The following is a 14043-nucleotide window of genomic DNA, read 5'->3' as shown; positions in this document are numbered from 1 at the left end:
AAAATAATCAACACAAATCCGTGTATGAATACAAACTGTGGTAAGTCGTAGATGAAAAATTATGTGGACTTATGTGAGTGTATCAGAACCTGACGCATTGATAATACGAGCTGAGATATGGACAAAAGGAACATCTGGTATAGAGGTAGAAAGAGAGTATTTCAAGCAGAAGAGAAGAGCACAGCACATTTCAGGAACTGAAGGAAGGCCAGTGTGGCCCAAACGCAGAGAAGAAGGTAAGAAATGGCACAAGATGGAGTAGCTCACTTAACAGGGGCTACATCATTGAGGCGTGTTAAAGATTGGGTCTACTATTCTAAAAGTATTGGGAAGCCACTGAAGTCTTTTAAGCAATAGTGTGACAATCAAAATTGAATTTTAAAAAGATCACTTTGGCTACAGCAAATGGAATAGACTGAGAAAGAAGAGTGGATTCAAGAGATGAGTTTGGAGGCAGCTGCAGTATTCCAAGTGAGACATAATAAGTTAGAAGGTAGAGTTTACGCCCTCGATTTAACAATCCATAAAGTCTACAGTTATTTGTGTTCTACAAGTGACCTATTTTCAAAGAATTAAATGTGTCAGAGCTAAAAGGAAAGCAGAGTGATAGAATAGAAGGTATGTGTGCTTTCGAAGGAACTACAGCTGGCTTAGCATTCTGGTCTGAACTTTTCGCTCCACTCCTTGTTAGCTGAGGGATGTTATGTGAGGCATTAAGCTCTCTGAGCCTCAGCTCCCACATCTTCTGAGTGCACATAATAATACCTCCCACAGTTGAGAAGATTAAGTGGGACAATGTGTGTGATGTTCTCAGCATGGAAGGCCAGTTAACACTGAAGAGCCCAGGACACATCAGCGGGTCTCATCCCCTCCTGTTACAGATCTTCATCTTCCTTTTGAAACTTGTTCCTCCTCCTGTGTTTTCTTTCTCAGTGAATAGCACTATAATCCATCCAGTTGCACAAGTCAGAAACCCAGCAGGCATCCTTTCCCCTCACCTTCCATGATCATCAAGTCATACAAAGTCTATTCTCTAAATAGCTCTTGAACCAATGGACCGACTGCTCTGCTCTTTCACTACCCTAGTTAAGGGCACCAGCCTCTCTAGATTAGATGATCCTCTTCACTCATTACCCTGCCTCCATTTTGTAGTCCCCTAGTCCATTCTTTACACTAGCCAAGCAAATATCACTATCTCAGTTCTCTGACTACTCCCCTTATGCCAAGAAAACGTCATCCAGTTCCTTAGCATGGCTAACAACACCCTCCCTGATCTACACTCCGCTTACTTCCCATCCTCACCTCTTGCCACTCCTCCCCCCACCTTGGGTCTGGCAGGTGAAAGAAACTGCTCCCCATTTAGGACGTGTAGTTCCCAGACGTACTCCCTTCACCTCCACACTCAGGCCACCGGCTGGAGCACTCTCCCTCCAAAGCTTCTCTTGATTAGGTCAACAACTACTCAACACTGAGCCTCAGCTCAGAAAAAAAAAAAGTGTCTGGGAGGCACTTTTGCTCCACTTGACTGTATCCCAAGTATGTTGGACAGCCTATAACATGAATTTCATTATTTGAATGAATTGAACGAGTGGTCAAGTGAGGTCTAAGGAGTCTGATTGGATTGGCCAAGGTTACATAGGTTAGGGGTTACCGTGAGGAGAAGATCCAGGTCTTCGGCCACATGTTGCAGTGTCCCCTTCTCTCCATCATTTTGCCTTATTAATCTCAATTGCATTGGCTCTCCTCATTAAGCCTTTGAAACATTCTCTTCATGTGGTTGTGAAATATTGCTCATTTATACTGAGGGTTATAGTTTTTGCACTCAAAACAGACCAATGTCCCCTCCTTCCAAAAGCCTTCCTGGCCTCCCCTAAGAAGTGGTAGCTGTGGCTCGTGTGACACTCTCAAGCACTCTTGTAGCATTTTTTATACTGCTCTCCCTCCCTGTGATACTGTGAATTCTTCTGAAACTAGGACCATGCTGGCTTCATTTTACATCTCTGATACCCAACACTGTTCTTGGGACAGAGTAGTGGTACTTGATATTTGTTGATTGTAATGGCTTTTCAGAGCTGAACAGTATCCAAATAAGGGCAACTAAAGTGATGTAAGGAATGCCAGGGGGAAAAAATGATGCAAGAATAAGAAGACAGACTAAGATGATGATGGCTCTGCTATGCAGAGATAGGGAGTTTGAGAAAAGGCACAGATGGCTCTGGCTAATAACGAAGAATCGAGAAGGTGATTGAGAAGATGATGCCACTGCTGGAACAGGCTGCCTCTCCTAGTGAGAACCTTCAGTCCCTCAGGGACCTTACTGCTTCTTTTTATTCAGGACAGAGAACTGGAGTCAGAAAAGAAGAAGCTCTCACTTTCAGACAGCTGGAAAGGTAAGTAAGAAAGCTGAGTCACAGAGCACTTTCTATGCCTGCTGGGAAGCCTACAGCCAACACTAGAGAAACTGGTTTCATAGGTGTTGCAGGTTCCTGAAATGGCAGAATCATAGTCAGCCGATTGTGATGGAAATATAACTGAGCTGGGGGCAGAAATCCAAGTGTTGGTCCTAGTCTTGCCCATAGCCTTGGGCAAAGCTCTGAGCCTCATTTTCCTCCTCTGTGAAATATAAGAGGTTTGAACTAGATGGTCTCCTATAGTCCTTTCTCATGCAGGGATTCTTTGATGTATGGGCTCAGCACTTGGATTTACTTAATGCAGCTATACAACCAAGGGTAAGAAGACTGTTGATCTGGGTAATGCATGCAAATGCAGACATGCAACCTCATCCTTTTCACTCCTGTAACTTGATGTGGACTAGCTGAAGCACGTATCCACAACGGTATTTCCTCGTTCATACACAGTAAGCACAGCCAAAAGCTTTATGAATAAAAAATTAGAGATATGGTAAGGCTGTAAAGCAGTGGTTTGCAAATATCAAAATCAGTGTGGTAACTTTTGGAAAGCAAGTTCCAACGCCTTGCACCAGATATGCCAAATCAGAACCTTCAAGATGGAACCCTAGGAATGTTTTTTACAAAGCTCTCATGCGATTTTGATAATCAACTAGTTTGGGGCCCATTTATAAAGGAAAATTAGTGTTTCTCAAAGGGTATCTAAGATGCTTATTTAAAATATCTGGGGGGGGCTTCCCTGGTGGCGCAGTGGTTGAGAGTCCGCCTGCCGACGCAGGGGACACGGGTTCGCGCCCCAGTCCGGGAAGATCCCACATGCCACGGAGCGGCTGGGCCCGTGAGCCATGGCCACTGAGCCTGCGCGTCCAGAGCCTGTGCTCTGCAACGGGAGAGGCCACAGCAGTGAGAGGTCCGCGTACCGCAAAAAAAAAAAAAAAAAAAAAAAGAGTTCAGTACAACCTTTTAATTAAACAATTTGCTGAGATCTTATCTGAGGAAGCAAGTTAGAAATATGTCTCAGTTCCTGTTGGTTGGTTTTTTAGCTAAATCACAAATGTTAATGTCATTATAATAATCATAGGTTAGGCAAGTTATAATGATTAGCACCTACTAAGCAACAATATTTAAGGGACATCCTAGAATCATAAAATGATCCAAGGTAGTCATCATTTCTAGTCAACAACCTTCAAAACAAATAGTTACTGTTGAGAAGCCCAGAAGTATGCTGTCCAAGGTCTCACCCAGCTGGTGAGGAGCCCACCCAGCTCCAGACCTTAGTTACCTGACTCTGTTTCATTAATCTATCTTTATACCACGGGCCCTAGACTGTGTGCCCTTCAACTCAGTATGCCGAATGTTTGCTTCAGTGCTAGAATAGGACTACATTAGACCTGAAATATCTTTCAGAGAATACAATATAAAATGCTATTACTACAGATAGATTTTTTAGGACAAAACTTTTTTTCACCCTCATTGGTTCTTCTCAATTCGTCTAATAAAATATGTTTGTGAAAAGATGTGCTTGTCTTGATCTCTTGCTAAACTGAAATAGGAAATGTCTCCTAGAGTCCCCATTCTTGAGTTGACCAGTTTTGGGTATAGCACAATAATAGGCATTTCATAAATATGATGAAACCAAATGGACCATAGCTATTATGAGATCTAGCTTTGATTTTTTTAAAAAAATTCACTAAAAGCATTAACGGAAAAGACCAAGTTGTCCAAAGCCATATAACTTTTAACAGAATTCAAATTCTTCCCTTTTCCTGTTTTCATACCCTACTCTTTTTCTCTTCCTTCCCATTGATGTTATAGACTCTCTAAAATATGTGAACACACAGATATTTTCACAAAGGGAAAAAAGTAAGGAAAATGACATCAAGAAAGAGAAATTGAAAGAAAATAACTTAAACATTCACTAGCTGTAGATAGATTTGGTGAAGGCTATCTGACTGAGGATTTGGTTTGTTTTGTTTTTTGAAGGGTGAGTTTTGTGTCTGTTTTGCTCTCATTCAAATTTTGCATGCCAACTCAGATTGTGTTGCTATATCCTGTCAAGTGTTTTATTGTGGAAGCCATTTCTTCCACAAAATCAATATCTAATTTCCTAAATAAAGAAAAAAATACTTACAAATCTCTGATTAAAATATGCTGCTATTTCTAAGTCAGGTTTAGCAAGAAATTTTTATAAATCTTTTTTTCCTGTAAATTAAAAAAAAACTATGAAGAACCAGAAAAGGTGAAAATTAATTTAGATTATCAAATTTTAATCATTTTGTCTTTCTTAAACTTAAAACTGGTAAACACCATGACTTGCTTGACTTCCTTCAGAAAAGCAGAGCCTCCAATTCTACAATAAAATTTTCTATTAAAAGTTAAGCGGCTTCATTTCAAATAACAAGTGTTAGTACCTAGGACTGCCAGCTACAAAATGCAATGAATAATTACTGCATCAGTGCTATTAGGGATTAATGTCAAGTTAAGAAAGTCATCACATAAAAATAACCGTCCATTACAGCAAACATTTGTAGTCACAGAAAATGACTGTAAAAAATATTTGGCATAACTACACCTTTATTTGGCAAAACATACTGCACTTTGGGGATATGACTGTAGAGAATCTTTTACATCTTTCCCAGGTGCCTTGAAGCGCTGTACCAGTATTCCTAATACCCATGTGGAGACCACGTGGAAGAAATCCAAGCATCTTGCTCCCAGAAATGAAGATAAACTATGTACATATAATTCTTCTTTACAGATTGAGCCCTGTATCTCAGGGCTGAGCATCTGACCCAAGAAAGGTGAAAAATAACAGGAGTATAAACCACAGGTATTTACATCAGCCACTGACAGCAACAGGGCACTTTGCAAATACCCTCCACCACACTCTCACTGCCCTAGCTCGGCCTGCCGTTCACTCTTACTGGAGCTTTGCAACAACATCCCAAATGACTTTCTTCTATGCATTCTTGCTTCCTGCAAATCCATTCTTTACAAAGATGTCAGGTGGAATTATTTCAAAGTAAATCTGCCCATAAGCATTCTATGATTAACTAATCCTTCACAGGCTTCCCATCACCTACAGGATCAAGTCCAAGCCCCTTCACAGGGTACATGATGCCCTCCAGAAGTTGGCCCCAATCTACCTCTCCTTCATTTTCACCCATGCCAGATCTGGGCTAGTCCTAAAGCTCTGCAGTCACACCTTGCCTAAGCCCCCTGTGCCTTGTTTATAGTGCCCTGCTGGCTGAGGTTCTTTGCCCTCAATCCCCTCCCCATCCTCTGGTTAACACATATTCATCCACTCAGGGTTCATTTGTACGCCCCTTTCTCAGAAGCTTTCTATGCCCCCTTGGACGAGGCAGGTTCCCTCCTCTGTGCTCGAAAACACTCTGGCCTATCTCTATTGTTGAACTTATCACCTATATTATTAATTTCTGATTAGTGCCTGCCTCTCACCTCCCACCTCACACAAGTTTTTTAAAGCCTTTTGAGGGTATAGACTGTGACTCATTCATCTTGCACATGGTAGGAGGGATGCAATAAATATCTGTTGAATGTCAAGGTTTGTGAGGTGCTTTTCAGACTCAGAGTTGCTTGAATGCATACTTATCACTGTGGAAGAATTTTAAAACCAAAGCAAACATCTTTTAACCACGTTCCTCTACCCAGCTTCCTATATGGTTTTCACTGTTCCTCTCACTGTGTATCTGAGACCATTTCCCTTCAAATGAGTCCTATTTGTTTAGACTGAATAAAGGAACTGAGAAGAGGAATTGAAAAATAAATGAACAAATGATCTTATGGGAAGTAGTAACAAAGTTAAAATTTATAAGCTTCAAAATTTATGTAACATAATGCAAATATGCACCCCTAAAAGAGCAAGATTAAGAAAAATACTTTCGTAGTCCTAAATTTTCAAACATTTGCATACGGCTCTTGGCAATGATCTAGCAGAAACTGTAAACAGGAATCCAGTTTAAAGTCAGTTAGATAAAACTAAACACTGTTATTTGTCTTTTAAATGCATATTTTAAAAAATCTCTATAATTTTATACTTTTTCCAGGATTAAATTTGGTTTTATTTTACAAATTTCCACCTATCTCTGCCCATTGTACTAGAACCAAAGAAAGAAAGAAATAGAAGAGTGACATAGTTATTTTTCCCTCTCCACTTCTTTGCAGCTGCAGCTTATGTTACATTCAAATATACTCATGCAATGGACTTTAAAAATAATATCCACTTGAATTTTTGATTCCTCATATACATCAAAATTCAGATTTATGGAGGATATGCTAAACACAAATACGCTAAATATTAAGAGACTGAGTCTCTACTTATCCTTTAAATTATCAATTATCAAAAACTTTACTAACAAAAGAGAAGTAATTCCTGGAAAGGTTTTAAGAACAGTGGCATGCCCTTAACAACAAGAACAACAAGTTGTTTTGAGCACACATCTCTTATTTATGAATATTTATTTTTATAAATTATAAGTATCACTCTTCTAATGACTAGTATAATTTATATGTTATATTATCATTATCATGTATGTTAAATACATTAACAGAAATGTAAAATAAGATAAGAATACTGTAAATATAACTAGGTGTTCTACTATGTTCTTCCTGAACTTCCAGATTGGATGCAGAATTTATAAGACATTGCTACTACACAAGATTTAATTCTCTCTCCATTATCTCTTGGAACTACAGTTAAATAGCAATATACATATAACATATACTGGCTAAGAGATTCCCAAAGGGAGAAGGCCAATGGTCTCAGCAAAGGTTATTATAGGCTTTGCAAGGGGAGCAGATCTAGATATGAGTGGTTCAGCAGAAATTCATCATATTAGAAACACAGGGTTGTGAATTAGCAGAGATTTTGAAAATCGGCTAGTTCAGTGATTTTCAAACTACTAAAAAAAATTTTTTTTTCCCAAATGAACTCTTTAGCAGGTGGCCAATATATAAGACAGATATAAGCTGAAGGGCTCTGGCTAAAGCAGCTTCAGTCTCTACCCACTCTCTCTCCTTCCTCCTCTCCTCTCCCTCCAGGAGTGCAGTTTGAAAATTACCTGATAAGGCTACCAAGCTGAAGATGGAACAAGAGAGGCCATTTTAAGACAATGTAATAGATAAAGTAGCTGAAATTATTAATCCTGGACACTTGGCTATATTCCCTTTAGATGCCCCTGCCCTGTCTTCATGAACTGGCTTCCCTGCACATTCCCTAACTAATCTCATTTGCAAATATAAATTTTTAAAGTATGATCTGGTAAGATTTAAGGTATTTTTGCTTCTAGAGTTTGGTAAAATGATGAATACTTATTTTTTTCTTTGAAATATATATTTTCTAACTTGAAAGTTTTCATGACTCAAGCAGTCAGCCATGTCAATAAGCAAAAATCTGCATAAAGAAGAAGGATCCAGTGCACTTTCATACACAAGATTTCAGGGGGTCCTGCAACCTCAAAAATCAAGATAAATAATAGTTAAAGCAATAGTTTTTTAAAAATCAAAATTAGTGCAAAAGATCTATGATGAAAAACATCAAATTTTAAAATAAAGATCTTATTCTGCACTTATACAACTTGGCCTCACGTACCTCACCCTAGCCCTGGACCTGGTCTGGGAACTTCTTTGAAAAAATGAAGTACAAACATAAAAATGATGTCTGGTTAGTTGTATTAAGTAAATGTCTGCCTCTATAATACCTAGGATTGTAGGAGAAGGAAATGTTGTCTGGAGGAAAGGCCCAGTCAAGGTGTGCTCTGCAATATAGACCTTACACCTCAGTCTGTAGGACTGAAGATAAAGTTAAGTTGTTTGAGAACAAATAAGCATCTAGAGAACTACAACACATGAGGTAATACTCAGTCCATGGTTGCACTGAGCTATTTTACAATTTCAATGAGTTACTAAATATAGTTATAGCTGCTTCAAGGGGCATTATTTTCCACTTTTGTTTTTAAAGGCAAATCATAGTTCTAAAATGTGTAAAGACCTGAACATTCAAAATGTCAGTTGAACTTCATCTGATTCCTAAAAGCAAATCGACCACTTCAACTGCAAGACCCAGTTTTAAAAGGCTGTCTCCTTAAGACGCATTTAATCTCTCAAGCATTATAAAGATAAAAACAACCATCAAAAGATGAATCACTGTGACATGAGAGAGCACAGACATTCGTGAGGATGTTTTCTATCCATAGAACTCAAATGAACTAGCTTAGGAAAACAAATGACTCTATGCCTGACACAGAGTAGGCACTCAACACATATTTACTGGATAAACGAAGAATGAAGGAATGAATGAAAGTTGAAAAAAGATTAGAAGCAGGTAAAATAGGACCAGATTATAAAGAACTGTGAAACAGAGACTTTATGCTGTAGGCTTCTAAGCTGAGGTTTAACAAGACAAAAAAAAAAAAAAAGTGGCTCTTTAAAATAAAGAATGGGGGCTTCCCTGGTGGTGCAGTGGTTGAGAGTCCGCCTGCTGATGCAGGGGACACGGGTTCGTGCCCCAGTCCGGGAAGATCCCACATGCCACGGAGCGGCTAGGCCCGTGAGCCATGGCCGCTGAGCCTGTGCGTCCGGAGCCTGTGCTCCACAACGGGAGAGGCCACAGCAGTGAGAGGCCCGCGTACTACAAAAAAAATAAAATAAATTAAAAAAATAAATTAAATAAAATAAAGAATGGGTGAGTTGATAATAAGCAAACAGTAAATCCAGTTGCAAGTCTCTAGAAGTAATCTTGGCATTGGCAATAAAGGCCCACCAAAGGGGAAGACAGTAAAATTGGATTAAGGAAGGTGTGGCAGAGACTGCTAGTTAGGCTACCAATAGCTCTTCTCGCCTTCCTCTCTAAGAAACAGAAAGTTTAGATGGGTACATAGCTAAGGACCACATTGTCAAGCCTCTCACGCTGCTAGATATGGCCATGCAAATGGATTTTCTCATTTAAACATGAGCTATGAGCAGAAGTGATGTATGCAGTTCTAGGTTATACTCTAAGAGAGAGGGGAGTGTGGCCCCTCCCTCTTCTCTTCCCCTGTCTGAAAACTGGGCTGTATCTGTGTGGCGATATTCACCACGTGAACAAGGAAACCACTTTGGGGATGACGAAGCAACAAGATGGAAGGAGCCTGTATCCCTAACATGGTTAAGCCATTATACCACCTCTGTACCATCTACCTGGGCTGTAATAAGACAGAACTAAACCTCCATTGTGTTTAATCCACTATTATTTTGGGACTTTATTATAACTGCCAAACCGATATCTTAACTAATTCAGATGAATAAAAAAAACATTTCAAAATGGAAAAATCCATGGAATGTGGTAATAGGCTAAGGTGAATGAAGGAGGGCAATGAGCTGAAACAACTGCAAGGTTTTATGTTTAGGGAACTGGATCACAGAATCACTAACAAAATAACAGATGAGAAGAAGAGCTAGTAAGTTTAGATGCTGGCAATCTTGCCAAGGGGACAGCAGAGTAAGTAACTGGAACTATGGGCCTGGAACTCAGACAAGAGGAGAAAATTAAAAATGGAAATTTCAGCAATTTTGTATAGTATATAGGGTTGACAAGATGAGAATTGATAGAATCTCAGACTAAAAGAGACCAGAGTGTGTCAATGAATAATAGCGTGTTCTCACAGGAGACAACAGAAGAAGCAGTAATCAGAAAAGGAAAAAAATAACATTATTATCTTAATAAAGAGAAGGGTAATGATTGAAAACATAGAATAATAGAATTAACCTTGATCCTAGATGGCAAGCAAATTTAAAAGGAATCTGATGTGGTCAAAACTTCTTAAATCTGTTTAAAGGTATCATGAAAAATTCATCATTTCTTGAAATAGAAAAGCATTAATCAGAGTTCTGAACAGGTCAGGTCTCAATCATGCTTTAGTTTCAACTTAAACCTCCAGAGTTTCAAGAGTGCAAAGAACAAACGACAGATACTTATTCTCTCCTTTTATCATTCTCACAAGAGAGGAAGCAATGAGGAGAAAGGAAAAAAGGAAAATGGAAGAAGTGTTTTGCAACTGCCCTTATCCTTTCTAGGAGGCTGATGTTTACAAGTGTAGAAATGACAAAACAAAACAGAAGCCTCCTCCCCAACTTTTATTAATTTACCTTCAAAGGTGTAGTGGATCTAAATTGCACATTTAAACCTTAAAGTTCATCTAAGTTTGGCAACATGAAAGTCAACTGCTACTTATATGAAGCAAGAGCTTGGGAATGCAATCTGTATCACTTACCAGATGCATTCCAATTACTGAAAGGTCACCAGTATTCCAAAATATTCAGGCACTGTTGTGGTACCATGCCCTCTAACAGTCCTTCTTCCCCACTTGGCCTCGGCCATCCAACCAGAGGGTATTTTTTAGGAAGGAGTCAAACCAAAGATTTCTTTTTTTTTTCATTCCACTGTCCACTTCACGTTGATGAAGCTCACCATCGTAGCTTTTTCTTAAGATTATTTTCTCTCCACTTTAGCCTGAAGAATGTACATTTCAGCTACCCAAAAGACATCCGGGAAAACTCCAGGATTCTTTACCACTACATTTTCATTGCAACCAATCACACTAATTCACTTTGTATGAAAAACTGATATTCCCCTCCTCTCCTTTGATGAGATGTCTGTTAGTAATCTTTTCCTCTGCACACAGTGATTGTATTATCCATGGTCTTTAAAATGTTTGGGGGATAGTTTTGTCCTTGTTGTTTCTAGCATTATACTTGAGTTTCATAATCAGTCTTCTCAAGTTCTTAATACTGGCTTGAATTTTGGGATTCCACAGCCCCTCTTTTTGTTTCTTTCTTTTTTTTACATAATGACCAGACATTACTATTCATTCCTCCAAGTAAATCAGAGTGGGAGGGCCTGCCCCCAAATGACCTCTCCCTTATAAATGGTTGCAAAATACCTAAACAAAGGTTGCTGTACATCACCAAATTAGCTTGCGGAAAAAATAGTTTTTTTCTTACCTTGAAGTTGGTATCAGTGTATGTGTGTGTTCCACGGGTGGGGCAGGAGGGAGGATTGCCCTTCATAGGGCTTAGAATTCAATGTGGACAATTGCCTAGCCTCACTCCCATCTGTTCTGCCCAACCCCTCAGGCGTGGCTTATGTGGTTCTAAAATTCCTGGCATTTAACACAAAGTCTGAAAGCCACTCTGAGCAGTCAGTAAAGCCCCTTTCTCCACCGTCTTACCATGTGTCATATAAAAACCACACCATAAAAGCACCAGACACATATTTATTCTAAACTACCCACTGTTTCATAATGTTTCTTTATAAAGCTTTAATAAAGGAAGTACCTTTAAAAAAAAAAAAAAAAGGAAGTACCTTTTAAATTTCTCCAACAACATTAAACTTCTTAGCCTATATTACTTTCTTGCCTGTATTATAATCTTTAAACAGCAGGAAATCAACTCATAAGCCTCACATGTGTTCCATATGACTTACGGTATTTTAATAGGTATGCCTGGGTCTAAAGAGAAAACTGTTAAGCATCACAGTTAATACGTAATTTTTATGTTAATAATAAAAGTTAAAATTTTAAGTACTAGATCCAATGTTGTGATATTCACACCAGCAGATTTAGATCTGGTATTCAAATATTTATGCTCACAAAAGAAAGCCGATAAAAACTCATATATGAAAGTGATATACCAACTCATTGGGAGGGAAGGGAGCAAACAACTGCTGACTGCCCGTGATTTTCCAATTACATCTTAAACATTCTCTCACTGAATCCTTAAAAAATCCCTCAGAGGTAAACATTAATACCACTGGATACCTGAGGAATTCCAAGATTATAACAAAGCCAGTGCCAAGCAGTGTCAGGATTTGAACCCACAAAGTCAGACGAACTCAGTAATGATAGTGGTGCTTGACTAAGTCAACCCACAGGAGCAGCACAGAGTAAACACATGGGAGAGCAGAGCTGATGAACTCTACTTTAGAGGTCACTTTGGATATGCCACCTATTTTTTTTCAAAGTGGTTTTGATGAGTCATCCTATTAGCATTATATTTTAACACCAGATGCTCCATCTTCACCTTGATAAGATCAGTAACCTGTTCAAAGGAACCCAATCTGTTTTTTTAAAAAGCACAGCAATGTCCTTGAAGGCAGTTCAGGACTAGCATTAAATGTGCTGTCACCTGGCAAAACTACCGGAAAGTGATTTGACAGACTCCTAGAGTAACACAGGTGGGAGATGGGGGAGGAGTACAAAAAAAACCATAATAGATCCCCAATTTTAAAAAATTGTTTTTGAAATAGATTTGGTGCCCTCTGGGGTAAGGCAAGATGCTCTTAGGAAATGGACATAATGATCTCTTACAAAATAGTAAACCCTTTGGACTTCAGTTTCCATATCTGCACAGATAACCTGTGGGAGCTTTATGGGCTTTTGCAATGTTACCCTTCGAGTCCGGTGGAGAGGCAGTGTCAGTGCTGAGAACACTAGGCAAAGAAATTCAGACGATCATAAAAGTTTGGTCAGAGAAGGCTAAAGCTGGGAGAGATTCTAACACTAAAAACAGTATAATGCTAAGCACATGTACTTTGGAGCCAGATTGGCTCTAGAACATAACAGCTATATCTTGGGCTACTTCAGTACAACTTTTCTTATTTATAATGTGAAAATAAAACTTCTGCCTCACAGAGTGTTACAAAGATTAAATGAGACAATGAGACAATGTCTGAAAAGTACTTAGAATAAATGCCCTAATAAACGATAGTCATTATTATTAGGATGTTCTTTGTACCAAAGGAGAAACTGCACTGTAGAAGGTTAATGAGTAGCACAAGATCACAGGCCATTACTGTACTGGGGCCAAAGGAGTATAAACTCAGCTTCATATAAAACCAAATTGCCTCTAAATAACCAATGACCAACAAAGGACCAGAAAAGGCCTGTGAAGATTTCAAATTTAGATATTTTTTTCATTAATAAAATTGGTTTATAGTCAACTTTTTTTCCTCTTCCTGACCTCCATTTCCTTTCAAAACTAACTCTGTATGAATTCCTATGTGGTCTTGACCCTGTTATTTCCTGGGCTGAAAGGCTCCCTTTTTAATCTACTTTGTCCTAATATTCTCAGTCATGGCTATTTCTTTCTCCTACAGTCTAGGAAAAACAAATGTAGAAAAAAATGTATTAGAGAAGTCTTATTCTGAGGCATATATCTTTGCTAACTATTTAACATCCTGCAGATTTAGATGCTTCTACCTAACTAAAAAATAGATTGTTAGTTCCATATTTTAGAATAGCATTAAAAAAATCTGAAATAGCATTTTGAGATAAATTCATTCTTAAAGGGTCTTTTGAAGAGTGACTCTTGGGCACTATCTATAAGAGCTATCTCTGAAGAGCAAACCGACCAAGATTTCAAACTTAGCTCATCAGTAAGTAGGCTTAGGCTGAAATGCTCATTTCTGGTTTTCCTATTTACCTTTACTAAGGGATGCAGCCCAGCCTTGTTTCTCTTTGTCATTGTTGGCGACGTCACCAATTTGAGGATTTTTAAAAAAATCCAGGTATATGGGTCAACTAAAAAAAACCTTCACTTTCCTAATTCATGATCTGTCTAGAACTGGAGATACATTTAT

The 14043-nt window shown here is 38.7% G+C and overlaps 1 protein-coding gene across 4 annotated transcripts in view; it reads right to left on the bottom strand.

The window, feature by feature from the left end:
* Nucleotides 1-14043, bottom strand: part of PKIB (cAMP-dependent protein kinase inhibitor beta) — a 119505-nt gene that overhangs the window by 52308 nt on the left and 53154 nt on the right. The window contains exon 1 of one of the 4 annotated variants that reach the window (XM_022555665.3): nt 11409-11695. The exons of the other annotated variants lie outside the window; for them this stretch is intronic. The gene's annotated coding sequence lies outside the window, so the exon portion shown is untranslated. Of the gene's footprint in view, nt 1-11408; nt 11696-14043 lie in introns of those variants that run through there. 4 annotated transcript variants of the gene reach the window in all.

Source organism: Delphinapterus leucas, chromosome 12 (assembly GCF_059928025.1).
Source record: "Delphinapterus leucas isolate spDelLeu-1000000601 "Yukka" chromosome 12, BTC_Dleu_Yukka2, whole genome shotgun sequence".
Taxonomy (NCBI): domain Eukaryota; kingdom Metazoa; phylum Chordata; class Mammalia; order Artiodactyla; family Monodontidae; genus Delphinapterus; species Delphinapterus leucas.
This window is presented reverse-complemented; position numbering and strand designations above follow the sequence as displayed.